The sequence below is a fragment of the Hemicordylus capensis genome, chromosome 2, assembly GCF_027244095.1.
Source record: "Hemicordylus capensis ecotype Gifberg chromosome 2, rHemCap1.1.pri, whole genome shotgun sequence".
In the NCBI taxonomy this organism is placed as follows: domain Eukaryota; kingdom Metazoa; phylum Chordata; class Lepidosauria; order Squamata; family Cordylidae; genus Hemicordylus; species Hemicordylus capensis.
The window spans coordinates 262,009,395-262,025,001 of record NC_069658.1 but is presented as its reverse complement, the minus strand read 5'-3'; the positions used below and the strand labels follow the sequence as shown (position 1 = coordinate 262,025,001).

The following is a 15,607-nucleotide window of genomic DNA, read 5'->3' as shown; positions in this document are numbered from 1 at the left end:
GTGTGGAGAACTACCAGCCAGCTCTAGCAGCAGGACCCAGAGACCTTCGTCCCTGCACTTCCAAGACCATTAACAAGCAGAAGGAACTGTTAGATCTTCGATTATCTTGAACATGTCCCCTGCAGATGCCTGCAGGTTATTGCAGCTCCTAAGTGCAGCAGGAGCAGGTGATATGAGGAGCCAATAAGTTCCCAGCTGTGTGTGGGGTAATTTGTACAACTGAATAAATTCTTCCTTGAAATTCATTGGGCTGTTAAAAGCTGCTTGCCTGTCTTCCTTTGCTGAACTGCCAGTCAGTCTGAACAAGAAATAGAAGCCAAATGACTCATTGACGAGAGGTCAGTCCCTGTGCCAAAAGGCTAACCCAGTGAGGCACAGATTCTTCCAGAGTCCACAGATGGCTCAGGCTTGGCTCCTTGCAGTTTGTGTTTTCTTCTGCCTCAGACCAGGAGGTAAGTCCTCACTGCCAGATCTAAGGAGATGATTTGAGGGATTCAGCAGTGGTAGGGCACCCACTTAGAAGATGCAGAGGATACCAAGTTCAGTCCCCAGCATTTCCAGGGTGTTATTCATGAGCGATCGGGCTTGATGTTTAATTTGCAGGATTAATTTGACAATTCACATAGCTGTCGGCTCATTCCCGCCCATCCATTTGTTCCAGGTTTTTCCTCCAACCAATCTATTCAAAATATTAGAAATTACCAAGGAATGACAGTATTTGTTTATAAGCTGGGAATTGTTTAAAGCTCAGTGAATTTCTAGTTCATATTTTTTAAAAATTAAATATTTTTTATTGTTTAACTGGTTAATTGTTTTATATTGTTCTAAATGTTTTATAAACCACCTTGGGATTGTTTTAATGAAAAGCGGTATATAAATCTAACAGCAACAAAAAAATCTAACAATAAAATCACAAATCACACCGCAGAGGAAGAGGCGAGAGAGTTTTCTTCTTCTTCTTTGTTTGACAGCTAAGAGCGGAAGACCGGCAGGAGGAGTTGCCAAACAGCTGGCTCAAACAGCAGGATGCTTAACCCTTGCCTTTTTGTGTGACTGCCTCCATCACTTAATATTTCGCACCCCCCCACCGCCCTCACACACACCTAATATAATCAGATTAGATGAAAAAGGGCTCATGTTACATCCATTCTGCACATCTAAAGCCTATGTAAAAAATAGGAAGACACACATTTTGCAGTTTGTGCTCGTGTTTAATTCAGGAATTTCTCCCTCCCCTTCTGGACTACCTCAACAGAGTATCACCAGTCTGCAACAATACCCAGTGCTTGCAATTGCAAATCACTTAGAGCAGACCATACTCCAAACAGCTGCCAAACTCTCTTTCATTGAGTTTTGAAAAATGCTGATTTACTGGCATGGCCACCCAAAACATAACAGAGAAACTGCGGGGCATAACAGAAGTCCAGGGTTTTTATTTTTTCCAAAAGCCTCTGAAACTAGAGGATTTTTAAAAGCCAGACATACTTTGGGCTAAGCCAGAATGTGCACCCTCCATTTGGGGGAAAACAGAGTCCTGTCAGTCCTGCTCCCTGAGAGCCTGCAGGGACTTCAGGGTAAATCCAACTAATATGTGGACTGGCACACTCCATTCCCAAGGAGATTTGAAATTAAAGCCCTGTGTGTAAAGCCTCCAGGGCATGTTCCAGATTAAACCATACAACAGTGTCAATACGGATCTGCTAAGTATGCTTCCATACTTTCTGTGTTGTGTCCCTGCAGTCCCTGCACAGAAATCAAGGTGCTGTTCACTTTTCTGATGCCTTCTTTTGGATTTTATCATTGTGCTATAGTGCTACAACATTGCATGTGCATCGCAAAAGAGCACAACCTTTGTCAGCAAGGCTCTTGGTTGTTTTTGTTGCAATGGACTAAATAGTAGGGATGGGTCCGGACCGGTCCGGAGGCCATTGTAAAGGCCTCCGACCGTCCGGACCGGTTCGGACCTGGCCAGTTCGGTTCAGGTGGAGGGGGTTTCTTTAAGGGCAGGGAGGGTTTACTTACCCCTCCTGCCGCTTTCCCCCCTCCAGGGCTCGTATATATTGTAATAATTGTCCCTCTGAATGCAGCCTTGTCCCTCTGAATGCAGCCTCCAGGACAGGGGTGGGCGCGCGCGCGCTGCTCTGCAAAGGGAAGATCCTGAGGACTCATGTTTTAAAAGTTAACTAGTGATGGCCATCGTAAACCCCAACGAGAAGCCGGCACAGCACCGAGTCGGCCTCCGGTGCCTCTCCGCTCGGCAGCTCCCTCATTCTGAGCTGCCGCCAGCAGCCACTGAGAAGAGCTCTGCCAGGGAGGACGAGCCGACGCGCCCAGCCCACCCTCACTTCCGGCTCCCAGGCGACTTCCCCTCACATACAGCGTGGCTGCCTTCCTTCTCCTCCTCCCATCGGGCCACGCTGTATGTGGGGGGAAGTCGCCTGGGAGCCAGAAGTGAGGGTGGGCTGGGCGCGTCGGCGCATCCTCCCTGGCGGAGCTCTTCTCAGTGGCTGCTGGCGGCAGCTCAGAATGAGGGAGCCGCCGAGCGGAGAGGCGCCGGAGGCCGACTCGGTGCTGTGCCGGCTTCTCGTTGGGGTTTACGATGGCCATCACTAGTTAACTTTTAAAACATGAGTCCTCAGGATCTTCCCTTTGCAGAGCAGCGCGCGCGCGCCCACCCCTGTCCTGGAGGCTGCATTCAGAGGGACAATTATTACAATATATGCGAGCCCTGGAGGGGGGAAAGCGGCGGGAGGGGTAAGTAAACCCTCCCCACCCTTAAAGAAACCCACCCCACAGTGCTGGACCACAGCTCTGCGGGTCCGTGCAGACCCCTACTAAATAGAGCTAAGCTGCTCTTCTGGGAGTTGTTACTAAGAGGACTAACGTGATGTACAGCCCTGAACTTCCAGGACTAAATTGAAAGCATTTTGGGTATCAGGACTTCACATGAATTAGGGGAGGAAGAGCTGTTTAGAATATTAGTAGACTGCTTATTTTTAACAAAAGAAAGAGTTCTCAAAGCAATTTACATAACAAAAGGAATGAAAAAATGGTCCCCTGTCCTAAAGGACTCACAGTCTAAAAAGAAACACAAGGGAGGCAATAGCAACAGCCACTGGAGAGGCGCTCTTCTGGGCTGAATAGGGACAGTTGCTCTCCCTGATCAAAAGAAGAGAGCTGCCACTTTAAGAGGTGCCCCTTTGCCCCTGTTAACAGGGAGTTTAGCCCTGCTATCTAGATTAAGAGGCACTTTTCAAAGTGGCAATTCTCATATTTTTAGCAGGGGGAGAGCAATTGGCCCAGCAAAGCATTCCTCCAGTGTCTGTTGATGTCAGAAATTTGTGTTTCTGTTTAGACATTGAGCCCTTTGGGAACAGGAACAACTTGAAACTTCAAACTTCTTCCAACTGCCATTCATGGTACAAACCTACAGACTGCTAAAATGACACCTGAAAACATCCACCTGGAAACAATGCTGCTGAATTTGCGGGGAGGACTGAGCCTAGGGCTGAAAGTCCAGGTGGCTGAAAGCAGTGCTCTTTTTCTCAACCTTTTTGGAGTCAAGGACCGCCAAATTCCTTGTGCAGAGTTTCAAGGACCGCTACATGTTTCATGTGCAGTTTCCCAGACCAGCAGTTAGTAAAGGGGTTTCAAGTTTAAGTTCATCTATCTATCTATCTATCTATCTATCTGACTTCTATACTGCCCAAAACTTGTATCTCTGGGCAGTTTACAATTAAAATAATATAAGCATTAAAATAATTAAATTTGGAATCTTTTGCAAACATGGAATATTAGGGGTTCTCAACCTTGGGTCCCCAGATGTTGGTGGACTTCAACTCCCATAACCCCCAATCACAGTGGCATTTGTCCATTATGGCTGGGGATTATGGGAGTTGAAGTCCACCAACATCTGGGGACCCAAGGTTGAGAACCCCTGAATCTAAAAGCCTGGGTGAACAAATATGTCTCCAGTATGTCTTCAGTATGTGCGGGGTGGGGGTGCTTGTGATTACTCAGTGGAGAGGGGATGTTGGGCTATTAGAAAAATTCAAAAACTATGAAACCAACATACAAGCAAGCTTTTGAATTCCCCCAAACTCTCCATCAGGCTGGATGTCAAGCAAAGCAAAAAGGAGGAGAGGAGAGGAGAACTGAGCAAGTTGTCAGTAGAGCCCGAAGTCTACAGTTTAACCGTCTCTTGATGGAGGTGGAGTTTTAGCTGGAGTTGTGTAGTTGCAGGGCCGGATCCAGACCACGTTAGTCAGGACCACCCACTGAAATTAATTTAGTCATCTCTCATTTGTGTCAATGCTGCTTGGTCATGATCACCTGGCTTGATCTGGATCCTGCTCTTAATTGTGCACTTCGTGAGGCAGAGCTAATGAAACCCGTGAAGCTCCTCCAAAACTCCTTAGAAACAGTTACGTGGCAGGCGCTGGTAATGGGTTATTTTTATGGTGAAAGAAAACGTGAAGAAGAGCGGTGGGGACCTGGTGTTAAAGGGAAGGGGGCGATTCTGAGATGGTGTGGGGCGTGGGCATTGTAGTGGTGGATGGCTGTCTTCCTTGCTGGGGAGACGAGGCACTGTTCAGGGTGGGCGAGGCAATGGTGCACCGGACTGCGCTTGGAAAGTTGCCTGGGTCCAAGCGCTGCTGCTGCTGTGCTTGCGCACCAGAGTGTAGCAAGTGTTTCCCCATTCTCTCTCACAGCACACGCTTCTGTGCCCCCTCCCAACTCCTCTGCATGTGCCAATCACACCAGCCTGCCTTTGGGGCCACGCAGCTCACATGGCCCCACATGTTGCCCGTGCGTCGCTGCGAGGCAAGCCAAGGCAGCCCTCCTCCCTCCCTCCACTGCTTAGCCCTCACTGTGGTGTAATCTCGGCCAGAGGTTGTCCCCCCCGCTCGGCGAGGTCATAAAGGGGACCACTGTCTTCCACCAGCGGTGTGACCAGGGGGTTATAGGGGGCTGAGGGACCACAGTGCCCCACCAATGCAAGAGGAAAACAGTGTTTCTTCTCAAGGTACCTTGGCTGCAACAGGCAGCTGGTTTTAAATCGGTTGGGATCGGACACGAACCGCGCTGGGCATCAAATCCCCAGGATCACTTCATTCCAGTGCCATTCATCCAAAGACCCTTCTGCATGAATGCACAAAATGGTCTCTTGCCTCTCCCCTGCACCATGCCACCTCCCTCCACCACTTAGCCCTCCTTGGTACGTGTGCTTGCTCCCCCTCCCTGAGGAACGTCCACTTGCACTCCCTTTCTGTAAAGCCTGAGCCAAGGTGGCCCTCCTCCCTCCCTCCACCGCTTAGCCCTCACGATGGCATGATCCCAGCCAGAGGTTCCACCCCCTGGCGAGGTCACAAAGGGGACCGCCATTTTCCACTGGTGGTGCAGACCAGGTGGTTACAGGGGGCCGAGGGACCAGAACACCCCACCAATGCAAGAGGGAAACTGGGTTTCCTCTCAAGGTGCCTTGGCCGCAACAGGCAGCTGGGTTTCAATCAACCAACCTTTGGCTGCAAATAATGAGCATGCAAGAACCAGCAACCCTTCAAGTGGCACCCACTGCTATACCTTTTCCTCGATGCCTCCATGCCACATACAGTTTGAAGTTGTAAATATAAAGATAGCTGTAGGAAGATCTCAGCAGCACATGGAGGCAAGGCGGAAGCAGGGTCCCGTGCCTCCATGATACTCCTCCTCTCCCTCTTCCGTGCCATGTGCAAAATTGAGGAAGTGAGTGCCTTGATTGCAGTTGTTTTTTGGGGGGAGGGTTGACTCCCAGTCAGGGACCGGCACTCAACCCTTCGGGCACCGGCAGCGGTCCAGGGACCGGTGGTTGAGAAACTGTGGTCTAGAGGATTTGGCTATCACTTGAACAAGGAAAAAGCTTGTTTTGTTACCATTTCACTATCATGATGTTTCAGGAAGCAGTTTGAATGAAAATGCCTGTCTTTTACAGTAGATGCCATTAGATGCAAAATGTGCTCAAGCTGGAGTAATCCAACCGATCCATGTGACAATCTTGCAAAGACATGTGACGATCAAGGCTGCATTGTTACAAAACTATATAACGGTAAGGAATGGCTTGTGGGAGGAATATGAGCTAGGCTTGTGCATTTCGATTCAGGCACAAATCGATTTGTGCCTGAAAATGGCAATTTTGGATTATTTGTCTACAAATTGAAACCAGAATTAGACCTCTGATAATTTTTGTTTAGAAACTGAAATGACTTCCTCTCTGATCCGAATTTTGTTTACTTCAGGAAAAACTCTTTGGAGCTCCATTTCAGCATTGCATTGCAAATTGTCCTTTTTGTCTCTCCAGCAGCAACTGACTGAGTGTTTGTCAGAAGGATTAGCATAGCAGAAGATAAGATATGCAAAAATGAAAACAATGACATTCCATTGGGCGATTTAGTTAAGAGAAATGCACTGTATTTTGATGCAATTGTGTGCTGAGAGCAGCCAATCCATTGTCAACTCTGTGTGGGCTGCTGAGATTGCAAGACTTCCTTTCCTCCCCGCCCCCGCAGCCACCCGTTTTGTCCCTCTTTATTATTCTGTGTGTAGTGATTAAGATTCCACATGCCCTGTCCTGTTTGCATTTAAAATATCTAAACCCTTGCAGAAAACAAAATGAATTAACAAAATGCCAGCAAGGACACCTCTCTTCAAGTCTCTTTCAAGGTATATGGGAGGCACAAGCAATTATGCTTGGTTAAAACAAAAAGCATACACTTGCTGCTGGGTTATTATTAACACACTGGGAAGTAGCTCTTCTTTTACAATTGGACCAGCTCAGAGTGCGCACAGTAATATTTTAATTTCTGAGCTCTGATGAGCTTAATTCCAAGCAGGTATTCAGTTTCTACACTTACAAGTGGGGCTACCAGATGTTCGAGGCCAATGGACTCAAAGGGGCAGCCCTAGAAATATAATATTTAATATGAAATGTCAGTTTGGGTGTTCCACTCAATTTCTTGGAGAGCTCTTGAAAAACCTTCTTATTTAGTTTGAAGACCCAATCAGTTCCATACTTCGGATCCTGCCCTGTGGCTATGTAATTCCACATAACTAAGTTCTCTAATTGCCTGCCACCACCCAGACTCCCATGGAATTGGCCTAAAGGCTGCTTTCTTAGGAATTGTCAATATTGGAGTGTCTTTGGGGCAGAAAGGGGTCTGCTGGGGCAGACCAGTGGGTTGGGTGGAAGTGCCCCAAGGGGTGCCTGCCACCACCAAGATTCCCATGGAATTGGCCTCAGGGCTGCTTTCTTAGGAATTTTTTTTACATTTTATATCGTGCTCTTCCTCCAAGGAACCCAGAGCAGTGTACTACATACTTAAGTTTCTCCTCACAACAACCCTGTGAAGTAGGCTAGGCCAAGAGAGAAGTGACTGGCCCAGAGTCACCCAGCTAGTATCATGGCTGAATGGGGATTTGAACTCGGGTCTCCCCAGTCCTAGTCCAGCAATCTAACCACTGCATCACTCTGTGTAGTGTGGAGTGTCTTTGGGGCAGAAAGGGGTCTGCTGGGGCAGAAGAGTGGTTTGGGTGGAAGTGCCCCAAGGGGTCCCTGCCACAACCCAGACTCCTATGGAATTGGCCTAAGGGCTGCTTTCTTAGGAATTGTGAAAGCTGGAGTGTTTGGGGGGCAGATTTGAGGCAGAAAGGGGTCTGCTGGGGCAAAACAGTGGGTTGGGAGGAAGTGCCCCAAGAGTGGCTGCCACCACCCAGACTCCCATGGAATTGGCCTGCTTTCTTAGGAATTGTCAATGTTGGAGTGTCCTTGGGGCAGATTTGGGACAGAAAGGGGTCTGCTGTGAGAGCCAGTGTGGGGTAGTGATTAGAGTGCTGGACTAGGACCGGGGAGACTCGAGTTCAAGTCCCCATTCAGCCATGATACTAGCTGGGTGATTCTGGGCCAGTCACTTCTCTCTCGGCCTATCCTACTTCATAGTGTTGTTGTGAAAAAAGAAACTTAAGTATGTAGTACACCGCTCCGGGCTCCTTGGAGGAAGAGCGGGATATAAATGTAATAATAATAACTAGCCAACCCTGCACAGAGCACCTGTGCTGCGCTTTGGGGCCGGCTGTTTTCCGCTCCCTCTTCCTCCTTCCCCCGGTCTCTCCTCTCTTCCCCTTCCCTCTGGACCGCTTTCTCCAGCCCTCCTCCTCTCCTGTTCCTCCCCTCACACAGAGCTGTGGCGGCCGGCCAAGAAGGTCCCCACCGCCGCTGTTTTTTCTCCCACCAGTCCGCCCGCAGCTGCCTTTCTCTCCCACGCCCACTGCCCACCGCCGCCTTTCTCTCCCACGCCCGCTGCCCACCGCCACCTTTCTCTCCCCCCTTCTCCACTTGCTGGCTGGCCGGAGGCCACTGCCAGCACTTTCTTCCCCCTCTCCTCCTCAGTCCTCACTTCGGAACTCTCGCAGTTTGTTGCGAGAGTTTCGCCGCCAAATCCTGGGCACGCATGTCCCAAGAGAATTAAATATATAGATAGATAATAATAACAGTGGGTTGGGTGGAAGTGCCCCAAGGGGTGCCTGCCACAACCCAGACTCCCATGGAATTGGCCTAAGGGCTGCTTTCTTAGGAATTGTCAATGTTGGAGTGCCTTTGGGGCAGATTTGGGGCAGACAAGTGGGTTGGGTGGAAGTGTCCCAAGGGGTGCCTGCCACAACCCAGATTCCAAAGGAATAGGGCAAAGGGCTGATTTTTTTGTGATTTGGGGAAGTTTGAGTGTCTTTAAGCTTTTCCCGCAGAGGGAATAATGGTGGTTTCAGCAGCCCCATAACTGCACTTGGGAGGCACTGTGTTTCTGTTGGTCCTTTTGGATCTCTCGGTGGCTTTCGATACTATTGACCATAGTATCCTTCTAGAACGTCTGAGGGTGTTGTGGGTGAGAGGCACTGTTTTACAGTGGTTCCACTCCTACCTCTCAGACAGATTTCAGATGGTGTCAATTGGAGATAGTTGCTCTTCGAAATTTGAGCTTAAGTATGGTGTCCCTCAAGGCTCCATACTCTCTCCAATGCTTTTTAACATCTACATGACACTGCTGGGAGAGATCAGGGGATTTGGAGCTAGGTGTTACCAGTACGCTGATGACACCCAGATCTACTTCTCCATGTCAACTTCTTCAGGAGCTGGCATATCCTCCCTAAATGCCTGCCTGGAAGCAGTAATGGGCTGGATGAGGGAGAATAAACTGAAGCTGAATCCAGATAAGACGGAGGTACTTACTGTGCGGGGTCAGACTCCAGAGATGATTTTGATCTACCTGTTCTAGATGGGGGTCACACTTCTCCTGACCCTGAAATCTCCCATTGTGTCACTGAAACCCTGCACCTTGGTGAAAAAGGCAATAGCACCAAGGTAACCTGTCATGGCTCTGGGTGACAAACCCTTGCTCCTCAGGTGCACCAACTACTGCATAAGCTGCTCTGCCTTTGGGGGCCAGTCAAGACCCACTCCTACCTGCTCCCTAAATTCCTGGAAGTCCCTGCACTGCCTAGTGTATGCAGCCCGTGTGCTTGGGGCCAGAGAGACCAAGACCACTCTATGTGCCTGTAGGCGCCAAGGCTCCACAGGCAAGTGGGCATCTTATCGGGCAGTGCTTCGGCCTCCAGTGCCAGCTGACAAAAGCGATGCACCTGGAAATGAGACAGCACATCTGCCAAGCTATTCTGGACGCCCGGCACATGCACACAACAAAAAGGGTATTATTGTTAAGACATGCTAGGACGAATGCCCTAACTAGAACCATGACCCTTGGGGATCTGGATGTCTGCTGGTTAATGACTTGCACAGTGGCCTGGTTGCCACACCAGAAGTGTACTGTTTTGTCCCTAAATGAGTAAGTGTCATGCCCTCGCTCTCAGATAGCGAGGAGGAAGGGGATGCTGACAGCCCTTCAGCTGATGCACGGGTGCCTGAGGGGCAGATCCTGGCTGTCGGTTCCCAAGAGACAGCTGAGGCAGGTCCGGCTGATGTCTCAGAGCAGGCACAGCAGTCTGAGGCAGCAGAGACAGGGACTGACGAACCGGAGGATGAGCTGTGCAGGCAACCCCCATTGACTCCACAGCAGAGACGGGTCACAAGATGGCAGGCACAGCTAGAATCAATCAGGAGAAGTAAGTGCCTCTTTCAGAGGGCTGATAAGCCTTGGATCCCTGCCAGTTGAGAGTTGTCAGCTTGAAATATAAAGCACGTCTACAGCTTGCAGTTAGCTGCTGGAAGGCAACATATGTCATCCCTAGTGTCAACAGCTTTCAGCCTGAGCCAGAGAGAAGAAATATTTCCGAGCCGTGTTTCACTTCTGCAACCCAGTTTGGTCTTTTGTGAACTATCACCCTAGACTTCCCTACCGGGTGGCCAGAGTACTGACAGTAAGCCCAGCTGTGTACGGCTACCACTATGGGAAAAACTCTAGGAAGCTTAAATCCCTGGTAGCGCCAGCTGACACCCAAGCTGCAGGCCACTTCTCAACATACCAGCGCCCCCTGAAATACACTCCAAAGCCCAGCCCACCTGCAGCATCGGACAGTACTTGGAGCTCGGCCTCTAGCAGTAGCAAGTCCCTCCAGAAACACACCCCATTGTAGGATTCCATGAAGGATGCCCACATTACTAGGTCATCCCGCATGGGGGCAGTGATCCTGATTCAATGGTGCACCTCCACCCCGATAGTGGCATCACAAAGCTGTCTTAAGAAGGGGCAGCCAGGCACCACCACCCAACATGCAAAGTTAAGATGACCTAAGAGTTGTTGCAGCTGGCACAGCGTTACCTTGCACGCCCGAGTCCAGTCTTGTAATAATGCTCTCAGGAGAGCCAGTTTAGCTTCTGGCAGCCTGGGGCTGCCTGACCGAGTGTCCAGCTCTATAGTCAGGAATGTGAGCAATGTGGCGGGACCTTTGGTCTTATCACCCGCAAGCGGGACCCCTAGCTCTGAACACAAGGCCTGAAAGGACTCCGACAACCACCCCCTAGCAGGTTAAAGTCAACAGGGTACACAGGAAGCAGATGGAATGCCGTCTCTATGTCGCACTTCGCCAAGAGTTCAGCTGGGATGCCGTCATTCACTGAAGCACTCCTGGGGAAGGAAAGGTGGTGAATACTCCCCCATGGCCTTCTTGGGTACCAGCCCCAAAAGGGAGATGCGCAGGTTGGGTATAAGTGGTTCCTTGAAGGAGCCAAGCACCCGCCCCGGACCCACCTCCTTGTGAATCTTCTAACTGACCACTGCCTCCATGCCCAGAACAGACTTCAGATTTGGGGTGGAATAACTAACTCTAGGACTGGAACAAGGAATACGAAACCCATAACTGAAACAAGATAACAAATAGGCTGCTTGATCCTTAAGGGGGCACTCCTGCAGAATGTGAGACAGCACCAGGAGCCTAAGTGGGCTGGGGCCCTTTGGCAGCATTGTTGCCTTTTGGGGCACCACCTCCTTTACTATTGCCACCTGGCCAGTATATGGCAGTTTCCTATGTTCCTAAGATTCAAAGATCAAAATGGCCTTTTCCTTGCTGTCAGAAAGGGAATTCTCCCCACAAACCCCATTCCTTGATGGGGTTCCTTGATGGGGTTTGTGGGGAGAGTGGGCTAAGCCTGCTGTCCCCGCAGACCAGCAGTCAGTCTGCTCCAGGTGGCTGAACCAGCCGCCCACACAAGTGCTCGCTCCACTAACCGGGGCTTAGGGGAGGGTTACTTAAGTGGGTTAACCACTTGGAGGCCACTGGGCTTGCATGTGAGCCTGGTGGTTCTCACAGTCAAGCAATATCGGGCTAGGCTCCCCTAGCCCAATTTTGCCTGATCGTGGGAATAGCCTCTATGTGTTAAATGGAGGACATACCACACCTCTGTCTCAATAATCAGGGTGGGCCTATTCCATCCTGAAGTTGGATGGCTGAGGAGGTCACTTTAGATGATGGATGTGTTGGGTTAGAGCTGTTACTGCCTTCATTGGCTACCTCTGCCCATTGCCTCTGCTGCTGCTCCTTCCCCTTCTGTAAGAGAATGGAGGAGGGGGTGCGGAGGAGAAGAGAGGAGGGGACTAGAGTGTGTCCCAGGAGATGAGCTAGTCCTCTCCTCTCCTCCTTCACTCTCCCTCCTGTATTCTCTCATTAAAGGAATCAAATAACAGAGGGAGCTTGAGAGGAAGGGTGGTAGTCTTGGCTAGTCAGCACTTAGGCCACTGGGTGGGAGTGGGACAGCCATGTGCTGTACACTGTTGGGTGGGATGGGCTCTGGCAAGGCATTGTGTACCACTGAGCAGGAAGGGAGACATTTGGCACCCCAGCTCAGGAGCAGGGTAGTCTTGCACTGTCCTGACAGCAGTGGCTTTTCCCATAGTTGATATTAAGAATAACCAGACACCTTTCTTTTCCTAATTCCAGATCATATCATGGTTAGAAAAATGATGGACTGTTATTATGACAAACACAAATGTGGAAAGAAAGGGCTACTTCCATTGGCTGTATTGGGATATGAAAATACCTGTTGTTCTGATCAGGACTTTTGTTCTGATAATCTGTAGACTGAAAGTGTGGATGAAGACAGATGTAATCTTAAGAGAACTTAATTTCAAGAGGGTTTTATTAAAATTCAAAATTTATTCAATTTCAAGTGTGGTTTTTTTGGGGGGGGGGCTTTTTCTTTGACTGTCATTTGCTTAGCAAACTGAACACTGGCTCAACCTTCACTTTTGCCATCCCCCCATGTTTCAGACCGGTGGGCCACATTAAAAAAAAAAAGTAATCTCATGTTGATGTGTATATTTATTATTATTACTGTTTACACAGCTGTTATTATTATAGATATTATTATAGATAATAATAATGATAATGATAGTGATAATTTAAATTATTTATACCCCACTCTCCAGTACACTGCTCACAACTATAACATAGATACAATGTATAAAATAGATACAATTCATACAGCAAAACTACTTTAGGAACTGAGGAGCTGGTTATTGGGGGAGCATGCTTTTGTGCTCTTTGTGGCTCAAGGTTGACTCAGCCTTCCATCCTTCCGAGGTCGGTAAAATGAGTACCCAGAAATGTTGGGGGCAATATGCTAAATCATTGTAAACCGCTTAGAGAGCTCCAGCTATAGAGCGGTATATAAATGTAAGTGCTATTGCTATTGCTATTACTAATTTGTGGGTTAATGTCAGTTTGGTGTAGTGGTTAGTGTGTGCTGGATTAGGAATGGAGAAGGACTGGTTCAGATATCCAGGCGATGATGCTCATTCGGTGATTCTGGGCCACTTACTGTTTCTCAGCCTATCCCACCTCATAGGTTTGTTGTGAGGAAAAGATGAGGGAGGAAAGGAGATCATGTCTGCTACCTTAAGCTCAGGTGAAATAATAATTACATTGGCTGACATGATGCGCAATGATACAAGGCAGGAAGTAATTGATTCCACAGCTGCTGCATACACAGAAGCAGCAGCATCACTGTGTGTCACTTGTGGCTGTGCAAGCTGCATCCCTGTTGTTTCCCCCATTGTGGCGAGTGGGTTGGGGGGCCGTGCCCTGCAAGAGAACACACTGTGCATTGATAACCTTAATTGCTGAATGACTGACCTTAGGTCAAAAATTAGATCAGTGAAAGTGTTTTTGCAAAATCTGCAGGCTGCAGCAGTAACCTGCAAAATGGAAGGAAAATATAAATACCTTTTAAAAACCCATATCTTAAGAACAAAAATCCCAGGAGCTTGGGGGTGCCTGAGATGGTTTGAGGCCATCCCTGCCATGCCCCCAGACCCACTTTGGGGTGCCCTGCCACCCAAAGGGGGGGGGTCAGGGCAGCCCCAAATCCCCATTATTCCCTATGGGGATTTAAAAAAAAATCCCTATTAATAGTAGGGGCACCCAACTGCCTTAGGGTTTGGTGGGTGGTAGGCACCTCTGGGTGCCTACCACCCACCCACCCTTTTGTGACCCTGGGCACTCCACAAAGGGAATAATAGACAATAATAATAAAATTTCAAAAAATCATAAAAAGTTATAGGCATGTCTACTCATGGGTGCCTACCACCCAAAACAGTTTGGGAGGCTCAAACTAGTTTGAACCAGTTTGAACTGGTTTGAAATAGTTCAAAGCTGGTTTGAATTTGAACCAAACTGGGGTGGGGGGGTTTCGAGCAAAACCAAAACCTAACCACCCCACCACGGTTCGAACCTGGTTCAAATTCAAAACGAACTGGGCAAACCAGTTTTGTGCACACCCCTAGCCCCATCTACTTTAGCTACACCCCTGAGCCACCTCCTTCACAAAGTGGAACCAGTGCACACAATATGAAAAACAATAGTTTTACCAACTGCCAGAAGGGGGGAAATGCATAATATCAAATCCTCTCCCCTTCTATGCCTGTGATGTCGGCCTGTTTTGGATTACGTGGCCACTAGCAGCACTTTGTTCTGTCACCTTATCGGACAGTACCCAAGTGTCTGCTCCTTTCCCACTAAAAGAGATTTAATGCCCTCTCCCCCACTTACATTCCTCTTTAAAAGGAACAAACTGCCCTCCAAGATGGGCTTGCAGCTTTGAGCAGCTCACTACAGTATTCTAGTTCTCATACTGCATATATTATAGTTACTTATTACATTTCTGTCCTGCTCTTCCTTTAGAAAACTCAAAGCAGCTCACATGAGACTCCCACCCAAGCACTGATCAGGTGGGTCACACCTCTGCCACTTCCTAGCACTGTAAGACTAGGTGCTCTCAGATCGTTCTGTGGTCCAGTTGTTTTTGCTTGTGTCTGCTGGTGATCAGTGACAGACTATTACAGCTCATAAACAGACAATGAAGGCAAAGCTGTGGTAGACCTTTCCCTCACAATCTGTGTTTTCTGCAAACACACACACACACACACACACACACACACACACACAACCCTGCATGTTTCTTTCATGTTGGTTCAGTCCTCATGTCTCCCTTTAAGGTTACACTTAGAGCCAGCCCTGCAATAGCCTGAAGATATCCTTGAGAGTAGTGCTGAAGAGCAATCAGAGATCTGGCTCACAATTCCTTCTGCTTGTAAGTTGTCCTGGTGGTGTGGAGACTGAGGTTCCCACGCCCTGCTGCTGGAGTCCTGGGTCCATGATCTCTGTTGTCTTACAATCCTGTATTAGAAGCATGGGTCCCTGGGTCATTTTGCCACGCTGGTGAGCTGTCAGATAGGCTGTGAAATGACTGCACACACAATTGTGCAGCCGCATCGTCACTGGGGGAGATTTAGAAGTGGGTCAATATCAATGACACACTGGTGCCACTAGACTGCTGCTTCTCCCCACCTGTGCCTTTTTAGCAAATTTTTAAGCAAGAACAGAGCACTTGCCAAGTCCAGAGTAATAGATGGCACCCCTCCGATGTGTGCTCTTGGTCATACGCAATCGCCTCTGCCTGGCAGGGCTTTTGCCCCTACCAGTCTGGGGAGCAAGCACCATCGCCGCAGGGGATCGGCAGGCAAGAGTGTAGGTGTGATGCTTCACATCAGCCCTCAGCCTGCCGCCTCATTCCCAAAAGCAGCATAAATCCGCACTGACTTTGCCCCTCCTGGCACCTTGTGGCAAGTTG

General features: G+C 49.0%; 1 long non-coding RNA gene across 1 annotated transcript; it reads left to right on the top strand.

The window, feature by feature from the left end:
* Positions 1-265: 265 nt before the first annotated feature.
* LOC128342927 (uncharacterized) lies at positions 266-12,640 on the top strand. Its single transcript, XR_008315256.1, has 3 exons — positions 266-452; positions 5,972-6,085; positions 12,418-12,640. It is a non-coding gene; the product is annotated as an uncharacterized LOC128342927 (long non-coding RNA).
* Positions 12,641-15,607: the final 2,967 nt, after the last annotated feature.